General features: G+C 37.4%; 1 protein-coding gene across 3 annotated transcripts in view; it reads left to right on the plus strand.

Moving 5' to 3' along the window:
* Window positions 1–18,026, plus strand: part of LOC118763320 (putative mediator of RNA polymerase II transcription subunit 26) — a 52,364-nt gene that overhangs the window by 13,351 nt on the left and 20,987 nt on the right. For 2 of the 3 annotated variants that reach the window (XM_036502699.1, XM_036502700.1), the window contains exon 2: window positions 17,693–17,772. The gene's annotated coding sequence lies outside the window, so the exon portion shown is untranslated. Of the gene's footprint in view, window positions 1–17,692; window positions 17,774–18,026 lie in introns of all 3 variants that reach the window. The other variant, XM_036502698.1, reaches the window with a different exon arrangement.

Below are 18,026 nucleotides of genomic sequence, written 5' to 3' on the forward strand. Positions count from 1 at the left end.
CCTGAGCTTCTCAACCATTGCTGGGATTTTTCTTTGTCTATTTCTTTTGCATTTAGTTTAATCCAGTATTTGCCATGAAGGGGCTTTTCTTGCCGTCGTTTTATCATGGTTCGTTGCTGTTCTAGTTTTAGTTTCGATTTCATTTGTTCTATAGTTTTGTTGTTTCTTCATCTTCTTCTTCTTCTTCATATTTGTTAAGTGGTATGATTTCTTGTTTGTATTTGTCAGCTTCCTTAAATACTGAGAACAGTTTTGCCGATATTTGTATCAGTTTTCCTTGCTTATGAAGTAGGTATTTTTGCAGTCCTATGGTGGTTATTTTATAATAGTTTTTCAGCTGTATTAGGCCTCTACCCTCTTCTATACGTCGTATATATAACCTTTCTATGTCAGAGTTTGGGTGATGCATCCTAGATCCTGTCATTATTTTTCTTGTTTTCCTATCTATTTTGGTCAGTTCATTTAGTGTCCAGTTAATGGTATTTTAGCTGTAACTCATAACTAGGACGGCTAAAGTGTTAATACCTATTGTTATTAGCATTGAGCTCTGTTTTGAGTATTGATCTAACTCGTCTATAATATTCTTTTTTTTATTTTCTCTTTCATTTGTGTGTGTTGTGTCTTATCTAGTCCATGGACTCCTAAGTATTTGTAAGTTTGGCTTTGGTCTAATTCTCATATTTCATTGGCTTTATCTAGTGTGATGTTGCTACTCTTTACTAGTTTTCCTCTTTTCATGGTTACTTTGGCGCATTTTTCTAATCCAAATTTCATATCTATTTCTTTGATAAGTCCATGAACTGTCTTTAGTAGTGTTTCTAGCTGTTTGTCATTTGTAGCGTACAGTTTTAGGTCATCCATATATAAAAGGTGGCTGATCGTTTTGCCGTAACATTTATATCCGCATCCAGTTCTATTTAGCATATCAGATAGAGGTGACAATACCAAACAGAAAAGGAGTGGAGAGAGCGTGTCTCCCTGGAATATTCCTCTTCTAATGGGGATGGCTTTGGTTTACACGAGTCCCTCTTTTGTTTGGAGCTGTAGCACAGTCTGCCATTTATTCATAGAATGTCCTATGCATTTTATAATTGTTGGTGCTACGTTGTTAATGGCTAGTGTTTCGAGGATCCATGTGTGGGAATGCTATCAAACGTCGTTCGGTAGTCGATCCAGGCCATACTGAAGCCTTTCTTCTTTCTGCAGTTATGGCTTTATTGATCATTAGTTGATCGTTACAGCCATATGAGCCCTTGCGGTTGTTTTCGTCCAGGTGCTCATTCAATCTTTGTGGTATTACTGCAACAAAGGCTTTGTACATAGTAGGGAGACAGGTTATAGGTCTGTAGTTTTCTGGTTTTGCCGTTTCATTGGATTTGGGAATTGAGATGGTTTTCCCTTTCGTGAGCCATACAGGGACTGTGTCTGGCTCTGCCAGTATGTTGTAAAAGTTTTCAGCCAGCTTTTTGTGTATTACTGTCAGATATTTCAGCCAGAAGTTGTGGATCTTTTCGTTCCCAGGTCCCTTCCAGTTGCTTAGGCTTTTCAGTGCCTGGGTGACCTCTTCAGTTGTTATGGGGGTCCAGAGTTGCTCAGATGCTAAGTTTGTTGTTTTAATGCTCCTTTTTTGTGGTTGTTCATTCGCCGACCATATTTCTTTCCAGAATTCTTCCACTTCTTCTGCAGTGATGTCTATTTTATTTTTGCCAAGTTCTTGGTAGAACTTTTTGGAGTTGGAGTTGAACTGTTTGTTTTGTTCAAAGAAACGTTGGTGTTTCTCATACCGGAAGATCCTTTGTGCTCTGGTAAGAGTATCATATTTTAGCTTTTCTTTTATCTCAGGTAAACCGTTTTCTGTGATGTTGTATTTGCACAGTATTTTTGTTTTCGTTTTGTTGCTTAGTAGCGTTGATTGTCTACGAATTTAGTTACGAATCGACAGATCTTTCGTAATTCTTTGCATTTTTAATGTTATTTATCCACAGGGTTTGTTTGGGTGGTGGTACTCCTGTTTGTATGGGTTTGAGGGAGTATCCAGCTTCTTTTGTGGCTGCAGTGGCTGCTGCATATACTATTTCATTTAGCTCAGTGATATCGCTATTTGTTTCAGTTGCTATTAGCTCTGTGACGGCTAGGTTTATGTTGTTTTTTATTGATGTTGTTTTTTTGTCTATTTTGATTTTTGGGAGGTTTGGTTGGTGGTCCATTTTGAGATCTGTGTTTTTCAGTTCTTTGATTATTCTACTTTTTATAGTATCATAATAATTAGGCTCCCCTTCGATGTTTCCAGGTTTTAGATTTGTGTCGCTTTCTTTCTCATTCGTAGGTTTGCCTGTCGTGTTTTGGCTTGCTGCTTGTCGTGCATTATTATGCTTCCTTACGGTCTGGGTTTGTTGTTTTTTGTTTACATCGTTTTTGTTGGAAATGTTTTGTTTGTCTTCGTGTTTTACTATCTCAGTGTTTATATTATTTGGCATTGTTGTGTGGCTTCTATCTACATTTTCCTGATGTATTTTTCCTTTTAAATCTTCTTTTTCTATGTGTGTGTAATGTTTTTGCATTGAGAATATATCTTCATACGTTAGCTAGTTTATTAGGGTTCATTGCTGTATCCAAGTCTTTATTTATGTTATTTTTCTTCCATATTTTTATATGTATATGTTATTGTGTTTTCGTTCTTTGGGCAGAGCACTGCTGTAAAGTAAGCGTGTAGGATAGAAATGTATTCCTCACGAGTCCATTTATGCCTTTTTGGTTTTATTTGCAGAACATGAGGAGCAGCGTCCGGCCCATTATTTTGACGGTGGTCATTTTCGTAGGGTACCGCACCGTTCATTTCTGTTGTCACATTGTTTTGCACATGTAGTGTTTCGTACTTTCTGTGTAACAGGTTCAAAGTACGCACTTCCCGATTGTTATTCTTGGGTTGAATAATACCGGTATTATTTAATTTATTCGAATTTTTTTTGTACATGTTGTTTGGGGCCAGAGATGATCTGTTATTGATGGATCGTAATTATCAATCATGTTTACATGGTTGGAGGTGATATCGAGTTAAAATACATCATTTCATTTGAAAAATATCAATAAATTTCAATGAGTATTACTTACTCGGATATAGTCCAATCCTTTGTCAGTTATTTTTTGGCTTCATACGATGTCTTTGTTTGTGGATAGGTTTCGGAGCACTGTTTTATCGCTCTCACATGTTAAACGTCGCCGGTGTTCTTTGTTAAACGTTCCCGGTGTTCTTCTATTAAACGTCACCGGTGTTCTAATATTAGTATTATTATTATTGTTATTATTATTATTATTATTATTATTACTATGAAAGACTTTCGGATAGTTCTTAATTACTGGTTATTAGTTCTTAATTACTGGTTATTCTTTACTTGAAGAAAGCAATAAGAAATCAACGAAGGTTTCAGTGACTCAAAGATACAATACTCTCCTTAGAATGTGAGCTATACCAAACAATGCTGTTTACTGGATCACTTCGGGCCTGACAGCAGCTCCAATATTCTTAATATGTTTTTCAAAGCCCTTAAAAACTGCTCCTGATTCTCCAATTACCACCTGTATCACCATTACTTACCTCATGCCCCATAACATACCTATATCGTCCCACAGTGGCTGGTATTTCTCACTTTTTTCTGTTTCCTTACGTTTCATCCTCGAATCGCCTAGTATTGCAAAATCTATTATCTTTGCTTCTTTTTCATCTTTATGGATGATCAATAAACTGGCCATTTAGCCTCAATGACTTGATCACACTGTTAAAATCCAAGAGAATTGTGTAAAATGTATTATCATTATTTTTTTTCTTCCTTTTCTGGCCGAGTGTTTTCCGTACACCTAGGGCAGGGAAACTCATTGTATGCATTCCCAGATTACACGCGCAAATTCACAGGTGAAATATGTATTTAAAAATTAATAAATACATAAATTCATGAATGGATGTTGTTTTCACAGCGATAATGCTCTTCTCAATACATGAGCCGTTCCAGTTAATACGATTTTGCACTTCCTATAAGGATGGTAAGCCTGATATTATTTTTAAATAGGTTTCAGTATCTTTTTTTTTATCATTCCTAGAGATCTTACAATCACTTGTACTGTAAGACTTGAGATGCCGCATTTTATCAATTTCCATTAGCAAGTCTTTATATTTACTAATCTTGTTAAATTCTTTCGCCGCTGTATTGTGATCGCAAGGATTACTCATGTAAATTAATAAACACACCTTTTTTGTCTGATCTATTATAATAATATTCGGTTTATTAGCTTTTATAGTTTTGTCGGTATGTACGGTGAAGTCCCATAGAATCGAAATATTTTCTCCCTCAGTCACAGCTTCAGGATGGTGTTTATATTATTTGTCAGCGGTTTTGATTTTAGAATGCCGACATATTGTCCAATATAAATACTGGCCGACTCTGTTGTCTTGCTTTATATTCTACAGGTGCTAAGACTCTACACCCTGAGATTAGGTGGACTATAGTTTCAATCTCATCGTTACAGATTTGGCATTTGGGATCAGCTGTATTTTTTTATCACATTGGCTAGGTAGTTCCAGGTTAATAAGCTTTGGTCTTGAGCAGCTAATATAAAACCTTCACTCTCTGCTTCTAGCTTTGAGCTTCGTAACCATTGGTGCGTGTGTTTCTGGTCGATATCAGCTTTTTTGCTACGGACCACATACTTGCCATGCAGAGGTTTTTGTTCCCATATGCTAGCTAATTTTTCATGTGCAATTAATTTTATTTTCTTTGCAGCAGCAGTTAGCGCATTTCCATCAACCTGATCAATCTGGTGGGTATCTAAGAGATCAGTAGCGACTTTTTTGCTCTCTTTAGTGAAGTTTTTTCAGTCTTTCATGTTTTTCAACAAGTTTTAACATCTAATCGTTGGTTGCTTCAAGGTAGTTGGCCAGTCCGATTGTGGTAGTTTTGTATGTAAGTTCAAGCTGGATCAAACCTCGAACTCCCTGAGCTCTTGGAAGGTAAAGGCGGTCCACGTCTGCCTTTGGATGATGCATCTTATCACAAGTCAGTAGCTTGCGGATTTTTCTGTCAATTTTCATTATTTCACTGGTATTCCAGTTAAGCACATTAAAGCTATAAAGATCAACTGGGACTGTTAAGGAATTTATGGCTAACACCTTATTATATGCATTCAGCTCAGACTTCAGGATTGCTCGATCTCTTCAATAACATTCCTTCCTAACATTCTCTTTCATGCTTGCATGCTGGATACCAGAGCTTTCATTTATTCCTAGGTATTTATAGGTCTGTTCCTGCTCAAGTTCCTTTATTACTGTTTCGACATCTAATTCGATTGAACTTGACTTTACCAGTTTCCCTTTCTTAAACGTGGCTTTGGCACACTTTTCAAGGCCAAATTCCATCCCGATATCATCACTGAATCCTTTCACAGTATGTAGTAGTCCTTCAAGCACTTCATCATCTTTGACATAAAGTTTTAAATCATCCATATAAAATAAATATCTTATTTTCCTGTTGTCAATTTTGTTGCCATATCCTGTTCTATTCAGTTCACTTGAGAATGGTATTAGTGCTATGCAGAAAATTAGTGGTGAAAGTGAGTCACCTTGGAAAATGCCACAGTTTATGCTGATTTTGTTTGAGCGCAATACTCCATTAGAATGATATAATTGGAGCTTCATGTTCCATAGTGATACATTATACTATAAAAAATCTGAAATCACAGGAGACATTTTGAAAATGTCCGGCGATTTCAGAATCCACGAATGTAGTATGCTGTCAAAAGCTCTTTTATAATCAATCCATGAAGAGCTGAAATTTCTGCGCTTTTTATGGCAGTTTTCAAGGAGCATGCGATTAATTAGGAGCTGATCTTTGAATCCGTATGAGCCTAGTCTGCATCCTTTTTGTTCAGTGGGAAAGAGGTAATTCTCTTCCGTAAACGTATATGTTTTCTCTACTAGAATAGATATCAAAATCTTATAGGTAGTAGATAAGCATATTATAGGCCGACAGTTGTTTGGGTCTTTCGGTTCTTTATTTTTGGGGAGGAGGTAGCAATACGATTTGCCATCCAATGGGGAGCTTTTGCCGGGTCTTTTAAATAGTATTACTAAATATAGTATTATTAAATAGTATGCGGACGAGAGTGATAAGAGCCAGAAATTTGGTACTCTATCAATAACAGGGGATTTTCACTTATGTGCTTTCGCTAGTGCCCTCCTTAGGTCGGCGATTGAGATGTCTTCTCTTACCTGTTCTTGTTGATTTTTGTCGTCATCTTGGGTGCGTTTGATCCACTTTGCATTTTCATTGTATGGTTTCTCATCACCCCAGATCCTTTTCCAAAAGTATTCAACTTCTTCCATTGGGGGTCGATTTTCAATGGCTATTTTTTCTTTCCCTATTTCCCTGTAAAACGATTCGGCATTGGATTTGAACATCTTATTTTGTTTGTAGAATTTGATTCTTTTCTCAAATCTGAGCTTTTGCTTGAACTTTTTGTTTAAGTATTTCTTTTGCTGACATTAGTTCTCTTGTTGTGAGTCCATAATTTCTCACAACCTTCCTGCCTTTTCTTGATCTTACACCATTTCCAGAGATCAGCTCAGTTAATATTGATATCTCCTGTCGCAATGATTCAATTTCAGTTTCAATTCTACTCCTCCAGTTTGATGATTTCGTTTCGAATTTGGTATTGTTGGCTTTTGGGGAGTTAAACAGCGTCTTTCGATTACCTTAGCAACAGAGTAAATAATTTCATTTAACTTATTAAGATCATGATTTAGTTGTATGATTCTCGTGTAAACGCAGTTGCCAATGTTTATTTGTGTGTTGTATTGGTGTGCATTTGAGAGTTGATGGAGTGGTTCCCTATCATTCATATTCGTAGGCCCTACAACTGCAAGCTCATTCAGAACTTCCTGCTTCACTTCAGTGATAGATTTTCTGTGTTGTTCAGCAAGCGATTTGAAAAATGCAAGAAGCTATGTGAGCATATATAATGGGAGAGAAGTACTTCTGAATACTCCTCAAACTGACGTAGAAGTCACAATGAAAAAAATAATCTCCTATAAACGTACAGATGTGAAAAGTCGGAATTTGAAGAACTTCACAGGGCTTTGTGTCCAATCTGGGACATACGTTACGAAAATTAATCGGTATGGAACGGTAGACGTAAGATTCGCTACAGAAGAAGAGGCCAGAAAAAAAGTCAACCACCACACTGAGAGACAATGATCTCTTCTTAATACCCATATGTCTGAGTGGCAGAGTGGAAAAACTAAAAACCACAGAAATCCGACTAGAAATAAATATCAACTGGTTGTTAGCAGATGTCCTCCTAAACATGGACAAGGCGAATATTTTAAAGGTAAGGAAAATGCAACAGCAAAGCTCGATGGGACAAACAATGGAATTATGGGTCCAATTGGATTTTGAAAGTACGAAATCCATATCAGATGGCAACAAGCTCCACGTGTTCATTGAAGGCAGAAGCCGAGGTGTTCCCTCTGCTGGGACACAAACCATCTAAAAGCCATCTGCCAACAACAAAACAAGGAAGACCCCTCCACCCCACATACACTTCTGTCAACGGCCGAACACCAACGAAGGTAGGTAGCTGCAACATCACCAACAACAGAACCAAAACCGATAACCTCGTAAACAACAGCAACAACTGTGACTACAATATCCACAGCAGCAACACCACTGCCAACAACAAAAACATTTAAGGTTATCTCAACAGATAGTTGAGTCACTATATAGTCACTATATATAGCAGTGCAGAGTTATTGGATAAACAATTTTACATATTAAACGCATTCCTGGAAGCTGGTACGTGAATACTAATGACTTGTAGGTACGTGATTTAGTAAGAGAGCTAGTTGTTCAGTGAGAAAATGAAATTATCAGAAGGCATTTTTGGAATTTAAAACAGATTTATTTAAAGAGAGGATAACACGGTGTAATAAATAGATAAATAAAGATAATTATGATTTTCTCTTGTGTATAAGGATGTGTGCGACGATAGAATTAACTATCTGCTGGACTGATGCTGGCAAATAAAATAGTTACCTCACTTATGAGCAGTAACAATCCATGCTTAGTGTGAAAGAGAAAATGCAATAAGTCGTTTCCAAGTGAGTGTATAAATAACCAATCAGCATGTCAGTTGATGATCATGTGTTAACCTTCCAGCTTCGAGGCAGCAACTGAAAGTTTTTTTTTTGTTTTCGCGCCCTTCGGCTGGGCGGAAGTCGTCATGAGTATTCCTCCACCACTAGCTTTTAAAGGGCAGAGGAACGCATTACCTGTATGTCGTTAGGCAGGGGCGAAATAGTTCGATTACCCTACTACAGATACCCAGTCGGGGATTGTAGAACGCTAAGCACGCATTAAAATACAAGACAATAGTAATTTGAACATTATAAACATGGAGCATGCAAACAACGGTCTAGAACCGGTAAAAAAATTACCAAGAATGTTCCAGATCAGAGTTCCATCTGATCTCGGAAAAAATGGCATAAGCAAAATATTGAATATTCACAAACATATGTAACAGGAAAAAGGAGCCATGAAAAGCAAAAACAAATGTACACTATAATAATAAAGAAGCTGAAGGAAGACCTTCGTAGATTGCTGTCCGAGTATCTGGTCTCCGCGAAAGAGAACAAGCGAAACCTGACATGCAAAAGTGATCGCAACTGTCCTGAAAACTGGAATCTACAGGATGCGAATGTCAAAGTGTATGAGAGTGGAATGTTGGTTGCTGAGACATAAGCAGTGCCAAGATTTTGTCTGCGAAAGCGGTGGGTCACTTGCAGAAAATATTGGCTGTTAGGCCATCAGCAGTGCCAAAAGTTTGCTTGCAGGAGCAGCGAGTCGCCTGAAGTGGCAAGAGAGTTTTAAATCTGCAAGAGCGGTGGGTCGCTTGTAGATACAAGTGTTGCAAGCCTGCAAGAGCGATTAATCGCTTACAGATGCTACAATTGGGAGCCTGCAGAGACTAAAGTGTCAATGCATTAAATACAGGAAGGATAAAACATGCAAAACATAATGTGCGCGTGTATCTGCTGGAAGTAACATAAAACAACACCGATAGTAAAGTCTGATGCAGTATCTCCCAAAGAAAAGCTGTGCATCAGAGACTGAATGTGCAACATGAGGTGTGAGTAGGGTGCGTGTCACAGCGTCAAAAGGTATGTTACAGAATGGATGCACATGAGAATATGAAAAGAATGCAACAAAATGCAACAAAATGAGCAGAAAGAAATTTGAACAAGAATCTTCATATAATGCTGAAGATAGGAATTAGTCCACATTGTTTTTCATGTTCTTGTCGCTTGACTGAGAAAAAAAATTAAACTCTAGTGAAACAGAGTTGCAATCGGTATCAAATGGCGGCTGGCGGGAAAATGTATATATCCAAGTGCGAAGGCACGTGCATGGAATACCATAAACTGGAAGATAAGTCGGTGTTTTGGAAATGGAATGAAAATATTTACACATCTGAGTTCATCTGTGAATGTTCAGTGATGCGGCTAGTACTCCCTATTCTTTTTTTCATTTTTACTTTAAATGTTAGTAAATGTTTCATCATGAAACATTCTCACGTCAGGTCACTGATTTTAGTAACAGAGATACTTGCTCAGTGTGAGAAAATGAAATCATCAGAAGGCATTTTGGAAATTGACATAATGCAGATTTATTTAAAGAGTGGATAACACGGTGTAACAAATAAACAAAGGTAATTATGGTTTTGACAGTTCTGTATAAAGAAGTGTGCGACGATAGAAATAACGATCTGCTGGACTGATGTTGTCGGAGAAGAGTTACTTCACTAATGTGCAGTAGCAAACCATGCATTGTGTGAAAGAGAAAATGCAATAAGACGTTTCCAAGTGAGTGTATAAGTAACCAATCAGCGTGTCGTTTTGAGTGACCAGAATCACTGGACAGTTGACGATCGCGTGTTAGCCTTCCAACTTCTAGGCAGCAACAGAAAGTTTGTTATGAATTTGTGCCCTATGGCTGGGCAGAGGTCGTCATGTGTGTTCCTCCGCCGCTAGCTTTTAAAGGGCAGAGGAACGCATTACCTGTGTTACGACTTCCCTGCTACAGGTATTTCGTTATGAAACCATTTTATACTATAAAGTATTTTAAATGATTTTATAGGCCAATATTGCGTTCTACTGCGTCAGCAGTGCGACTTTACATTATTTGTTACGGTTATCTCCACAGATATTCAATAGAAATTATAGCCAGCACTGATTTTTGTTACTACGTTTCGTATACGGGATGTCAGATGTAAACAATGAAATCTAAGATGAAAACTGGGTGATGGATGTATATGCCATATTTCGGTGGGTTTTTCCCCTTTATCAGCACCCATCTAACCCATTAATCATCCTCGAACACATTGCTTAAATAGCCACTGTATATAGCTGATCATAGTTATTGGATAAACTAATATACATTGGATAAACTAATATACATATTAAGCGTATACCTGGAAGTCGGTACGTGAATATTAACGACGTGAATACTAATGACTTCCTGGACCCTTCCTGGATGTGAGTAGTAACGAAGGGAGTGCTTTCAGACTAGTGGCTGTGTGAGGTCTGACAGAAGCAGGGCAGCCCTTTTGAGGTTTTCCTGGGATTGTCACATTCTTTGGAGCTTATCAGCTGTCTTTGAGCCACGATTGGGCAGTGTGTGGTTAGCGGACAGAAGAGGGATGGGCAAAAGCCATGAAAACCTGCTAAGATGATTTCAAAGGTCTCACAGGTAACGGCTAAATTTTCCGTATGTACCAATGTGGATCTCTCTCATCTCATCGGGTCATCCAGTACATAAGTGGTGTAGGTTGTCCACTTTTTAAAATCATCGGCTACACACACCACAAATTTGTGATTTATACAGTCGGCTTAGATAGACTATATAGACAAGGATCCGATTACTGGAAGCTGAATGCATCACGCCCGGTGTGCCAAGCTTACAGAGACCGCAATGAGGAATTAGTTAAGCGGGCGTTAACGGGGTCAATTCTCAATAACAAATGAAGGTACGCAATGATAAAGGGCAATTAGAATATAATCGATTAGGTTTAGAAAAGCACTAGTGATAGAGGAAAATCGAATAGAGGGAAACTTAGGAACTTAGAAGAGGCACTTAGAAGGGGCCTTGCAGCGCATGTGCTGGCGGCGAGATTGGTCCTTGACCAATTCTTTAACGCTAACCACGAAGGATGCATTATCAGATCTAAGGTAAAGCTCTAAGAAACAAGGAAACTAAAGCCACTCGATGGGCCCAATTAGCAGAGGCTCACCGTGACAACAAAGCCACGGTACTTGAACCTGAGATGTGTGCAGCATTTCAGCAGCACTTCGGCCAACTGTTTGGGAAGAATGGTGGCGCGGAACATCGACAGTATTGCACGACTCTCGGCAGTTGGAGCGAGGCGTTACGTGATGCCGATAACAACCGAGGAAAAACGAGATGCGTTGATGGGATGCACAGGGTGCAAATCGCCCGGTTCGATGGTCTACCCTACCAGCTTTATTATTATATGCCAAATTTGTTTGTAGGCCTCTTAGCAGATATCAACTGCAACTGGCAACGGAACGGGAGGATTCCTATTTCTGTGGGCCGACAAACGGTGGTACTGCTGAGAAATGTCACATAGTCAGGGGAACAAATAAAAACTGTTCAGCCAATAAGACTGCTGAACGCAGACTTATTGTTTTGGCCAAGGTTCTAAAGTTTTGGCCAAAGTTCTAACGATGAGGCTGACGCTTGTCGTCGAGGTACTGATTGGTGAAACGGAAACATGCACCATCTCAAGCAGATCATTCCACAACAACCCCCACCTCATGCAAAGCATCATAGACAGAGCGGGTAATGAAGTTGGCATGGAATGGGGCGCTGATCAATTTGGATCAAACTGATAGGGTCGACCACGAATATTTGGCGGTCGGTTTCGGTCCTGTTTTTCGTGGCTGGATCGCAGCAATTGGTAGCGTTATTTGCTCGATAGTTCGGGTGAAACGGTTCCTATCGGAACAGTTTAGCATCATATGCTCGGCCCGTCAAGGATGTCTCTTCACGTCGTATCTCGTGCTTGTGATGGCTCTAGAGCCACTACTGCGGAAACTGGAGGCATGGAGCGGCATCCTGCGGAAAGTAAGACGTGGAAGAACCACTTTGGCATACGCGAACACGAACCACATCCACCTGGAAAGCATCGCCCTAAAAACAATACGAGAGCGTGCCAGGAGCAAAACTCAAACAGGAGTGGTCAGTGGTCGTGCAACTCAGCACCTGGAGAGTCAGATGCATTCTTTCCAACAGCGCCGTGGGCCGTTGAAAGAAGGACCGTTTTAATTGTTCGGAGTCTATTTTCCAGGTGAAGAATTGGGATGAGGTGACGGGCAGTGTAGCCGATCTCACCTACTAATCGACTTTGCGAAAAGTATCCCTGAATGGTCGGGTGAAGATGGTGAATGCTTACATCGCATCCGTCATCTACTTACCGCCTCACCGTCGTGCTTGTCTCGGTTCGAGTCTGACCAAACTGGAGCGCTTAAGTTTCCCGCTTTCTGCATGCAGGAGCTTACAATTTCAGTTGCTTTATTGAATTGAATGTGCCTTGCCTTAGATGTGGACTGATGATTACTTCTTGTATAAACCGTTTTCAACAATGCAGTTGGTTTTCGTATGGTGACTTTGTATATTTTCATCTCAATCAAAACAATCACATTATCTTTACTTATTCCCGTGTATATTTCATATCTCACTGTTATTTTAGTACATGTTATTTATCAGGACCAACATCTTTTTTACATGGTGATTATTATTTGATTTACATCACCTTTAAGTAGCAGTTTCAGAGCACTTTCAATAATTCCTTTTCTGATACAATTGGATATATATCACTTTCAGTTCATTAAGTTAAATATTTGGTTCTTACTGATTTCAAATTTGGGCACAAGGCTAGCATTCTTGTTTTTGTGGGATGGGTGTTAAGTCGATTAAATCGACCCCAGCGCTCAAATATTACCTATTTTATCGATCACGAGGGATGAAAGGCAAAATCAACTTCACCTAAATTTGAACACATCATAAAGACGGACGAAATACTGGTAAGCATTTTGCCCGGCGTGTTACCGATACTGTTACCTCGCTGCCTTAGATTTAGTTTAATATCAGGATGATATATAAGTTGAATATATCGCTGAATATCAAACTGCGAGCTGGCAAAATCATTAGTACACTAGACCAAATATTTCACGGTATTTTGTCCCTCTTTACCTCCTGAGATCAAATTCCACCGAGGTCAAATTTACCTTTTATCCTTTCAGTGGGGGTCGATGTAATTGCCTTAAAACCTTCTCCGAAATTGCTGTCTGCCTTCCAAAATTTGAAACCAATGTAAGAATGTACAGTATTTTTTCACTGTAATCTCATTCCTTCCATTCCATTCAGCATTTATTATTAGAATGAATATTTCTTATCTAATATTGATTCTTCTATTAATTTGTGCTGTGCCTTTTCAGTTCCCTCTAATAATAAATACTGGAGTGGATGCCTTTTAATTCTCCGATGTATGTACCTTTATCTATATAACCTTTAGTCTTGATTATTTTCTTTCCTTTTATGATCGCTTTGGCACATGCGTGTAATCTCGTTTGCATATTTTGTCGTGCTTAAGTAAATTTTAGGTTTTGCGCCTGGGTATTATCACTTTCGAATATTATTTTTATTTCCATTTGCGTGGTATTCATATCCAGGAAATGTTTTTAAATTTTGTTTATGTGGTTTCACATAACGGATTTGCTATAAATTCGGAACTAAGCAAAAGTATAGAAAGAATAGTAATCGCCCTGTGAGATTTGATGATTATTGTGCTGTAATATTACCGATGCAGTGTCATAGTTCTTTTCTCTTTTTACATAGCATGGTCGATATTTATTTCTAATATTGCGCCTATTATACGGGTGTAGTATGTCCGGCAAAATGACTGGATCGTTGAAAAGTAGTTGCGAATATTTATTCCAATTCTTTACGTTCTGAGTTCAAATTCCACTGAAGTCAGATTTACCTTTTATCTATTTTAGGTTGATAAAATATAGCACCATCCAAGTCCTCGGTTCGTTGTATTTCTACCCTACATAAATACTCGCCTTCACCCTGAACTAGAAATTATTATTGGTGCTGTGGTTCTTACTGTTGATATTTTTCGTTACTGTAGCTGAAAGTATTTTGGAAGCTCCGTGGCACTATGGCTTGTTCCGAATAGGTTGATGCATTTTGTTACCACCCAGAACAAAACTTTGGAAGTAAAAAGGAACTTTTGCTTTGCAAATCAAATACGTTTAAAATGGCTTCCACATATTCACCCAAGACAGCCATGAGGAGTGTGGGATGGGTGGTAATTTTGCAATGGATATAGTAATATGCTGTCAACGCCTTTGAAGCTACAGCATTACAGCCGTAGTAGTGAACTGAGTAGTAAAACGGAAGTAAGAAAAAAATAAACAACAGAAGCAACAACACCAACAGATAAAAGCATGAATACCTCCAACGGAGCAGCGAAATCTGGAAAAAGCAGAATGACCTGAAAAAAAAGGCTACACGCACGATCCCATTGTAACTTATGGGACAAGCCGAGCAAAGAACATGTGTGTTTGGATCAATACTAATGAAAAAAAATAGGTTGGAGTGAATATGTTCAAGAACGAGCAGAAAATATCCAAGGACATCGAGGTTTTTACAAATCCCAGGCGATTTGGTTATTTACAAGTAATTTTTCAATAGGAAACAATTGCCATGAATTAGAGTGAGTTCAACTCCACGTAGGAAAGGTATATCACACTGATAGAAACCTACCTTGGAGAGACCAAGATGATAGTTTTGAATATACCATCAGAAATAGATTTCTGGTGGGTGTAAAATGTATTGTATAGTGAAAATCAACATTCTTAGCGATATAAAAACACTGAGAGGACAATTACATCGGGATGTATTTAGAGATCCTATACCAGGTGAAATCTGAGGTACTGGACAAGACCCTTCATAAAAACCCCAGGAGAGCAGAAGATGTTATTTGTAGTGCAGAGTAGAAAACCCATGAGCGAAAAGCTGTTGAAGCACCAATCACATCAATGCTATCTACCAAACAATAGACAAATGACAGAAAGTTTAAAGACTTAACCTAGTGCCACCACCAGAAGAACAACAGCATCAAATACACCAGCAGGTAAACAGCAACAGGGAGCAACCACGGCGATAGCGATTACTGCACGAATTAGAAACAATACCTACAACTTCTACAGCAACAGCAAAACGCATCAGTTGATGCGACAGCAACAATATCGAACATCATTAAATGCTGCTTCTTTTATTGGATCTCGACATACAACAGCGCCGAAATAAAAGGTATTTTCTTTAGCAGAAATTAATACCTTTCGAGAGAAATTAGAATATGTATGCATATATTTATTTGAATATGTAAACCTAGAAGTTTCCCCAATGTATTTCTTCAATCTAAGCATCATACAGAAACACACATCCACCGATACACACACAGATACATGTGTATGTGTACGCATATATGCATGTATGTAGGTATGTGTGTGTATGTATGTATGCACGTATATATATATATATATATATATATATATATATATATTTCGCTTTTAGATTTGGTTTGCAAGATTTATATGAGTTCGTGTGTTGAAGCATATTCTCTTGTGTCTGGGGAGAGTCATTCTCTTTTAGTGCCTTATTATTTAACACACTGACCGGTAACATTTCCACTTATTTCTTATTTTTATTTTCTAAAATTTACGTTGCGTCTTGCAACCAAGGTTGCAAGGTTGCAACCAAGGTTGCAAGACGCAACGAATATATATATATATATATATAACACAACAGAATATATATATATATATATATATATATATATATATATATATAATCAAAAATAAGGATGAAAAATTGGATATTAATTTAATAATACCATCAATTTAACACCAAGTGGCTTAGCGCATAAAACCCGGGATACAATAAAAATTTATACACAAATATATATTTGTATATATATATACCCTGACACGCAGATGCACAAACAATAAAGATACAAATATAAATTATCACGATATTCATACACAAATACTCACGACTGCACGGAATAACATATTTCAATATATGTATAAACAAACACCGGAAGAGGGAGATTATGGTAGGGGAGAATATTCTGTATTTCTATTTATGTTGCCTTTCGAAGGTACAAAGGAAATAGTTGTTTATTACTTTTTTCAAAATAATTCAAATTTATTATCTTCAAGATACAACCCATGTAGTATTTTTATTCTAATGAATTAATGAGAATTCGGACATGGTGTTAATTAAATTTGACCTGGAGATGATCACCGTAAAGAAGAGACATAGAATAACCAGAGTGGTGACATGACCCCATGGGCAATTTAACTTCTCTAATGTTGTGAGGTAGAGATTAATAAGCTGTGTAGTCTGAAAAGAAAGGGTAGTAAAGCATGTTCGGTAGATAGAGGAAAGTAGGAGAGGAAGAGAGGAAGTTCAGTAGGTAGAGGAGGAAGAGTGTCAAAGGGAAACGCAAACGAAAATACAGAGAAAACAGAGATAGAGATAGAGACAGACAGACCGGCATATAGATATAGAGAGAGTGGAGGACTCATAGATGGACAGGAGGATTGACAGAGAATTGACAGAAATAGAAGGAGATTAAGTTAAAAAGCGAGTAAGCAAAAATAGAGAGTGGTAAAATGGGAGAGAGAAAAGCAAACAGAAGAAACAGACAGAGAAACAAACGGACAGACAGAAATATAGATATCTAAAGAGGGGATGACTGATAGAAAGGGGAAATAATAAGTAAAAGAGAGAGTAAATAAACATAGAAAGAAGAAGAGTGGGAGAGTATAGGAGTAAAATAGAGAGTCTATCAAAATGTGAATATGAAAAGGTCCTCGAGTAAATAATGTTTTTAAAAAATCATATTATTATAATTATCAATTATTATGCTATAAAACTTATATGAAAATAAAGGTTATATAATACAATGAATAATATTAAACAAGTTTAAGAAAGTTAATGGGAATTAAAAATTGAAAAAATCGATATTTTTAATGTGCGGTTAGGCTACGGAATTATAGTCAAGACTGGTTTGAGTTCGAGCCAACATTTTGTTGGGTCGAGCGATAAATGTGCTTGGCCGCTTAGAAATCGTCAATAAGAAATAATTTATAATATATGTTCTTTGTATATTAGAGATAGTAATGGTATAATAAAATTCAGTTGGTAGTTTTAATAGCAGTAGCTATGTACATCGAAACAGCATAGATTAATAGCTGAAAAATGATGGAGTCATTTAATGATAAATATGCTTCTAGTAAGTTGGCATGCTCACTTCTAAAACTTTTTCAACTTAGTCAAATAACTACATATCTTTCAATGAATATTGGTGATTTATTTCACCATTTATTAATCTATATAACATTTAGTCGTTTTTCGCATAATCGTAGTTATGGGTGTATTTATTTTTGCAAAAGTGTAATGTCTTATTAATTATATTCCAAAGCAAATGACGTCATAAATGAGAAAAGTTTGTATTATATTTATATACATATTTATTTATTTTTGTTCTATAGGATCAGAATCGGCAATTATCTATTACACATTTCGATATTTTTCGGATATCAAAAAATACATAGTTGAATAGAACTTTCCAGTTGAGTATATTTTATAAATATTATATCTTTCATTGATGTAAATAAGCTTTGTATTTCTGCAAAACTCGTAATATTCATGTAAGTATTAAAAGAAAACACCATGTTTTCTACGCTAGAAAATTTGATTTCAATTGAAATATGAAGTTTGCACATCAAACATCGGGGCGATTTTCATGAAATGAGAATTGAATAAGTAGATATTTGGTAGAAGACGTTGATTTTTGGCCATCCAGTTTTATATGGGCTTTTCTTG

This window comes from Octopus sinensis, linkage group LG5 (assembly GCF_006345805.1).
Source record: "Octopus sinensis linkage group LG5, ASM634580v1, whole genome shotgun sequence".
Classification (NCBI taxonomy): domain Eukaryota; kingdom Metazoa; phylum Mollusca; class Cephalopoda; order Octopoda; family Octopodidae; genus Octopus; species Octopus sinensis.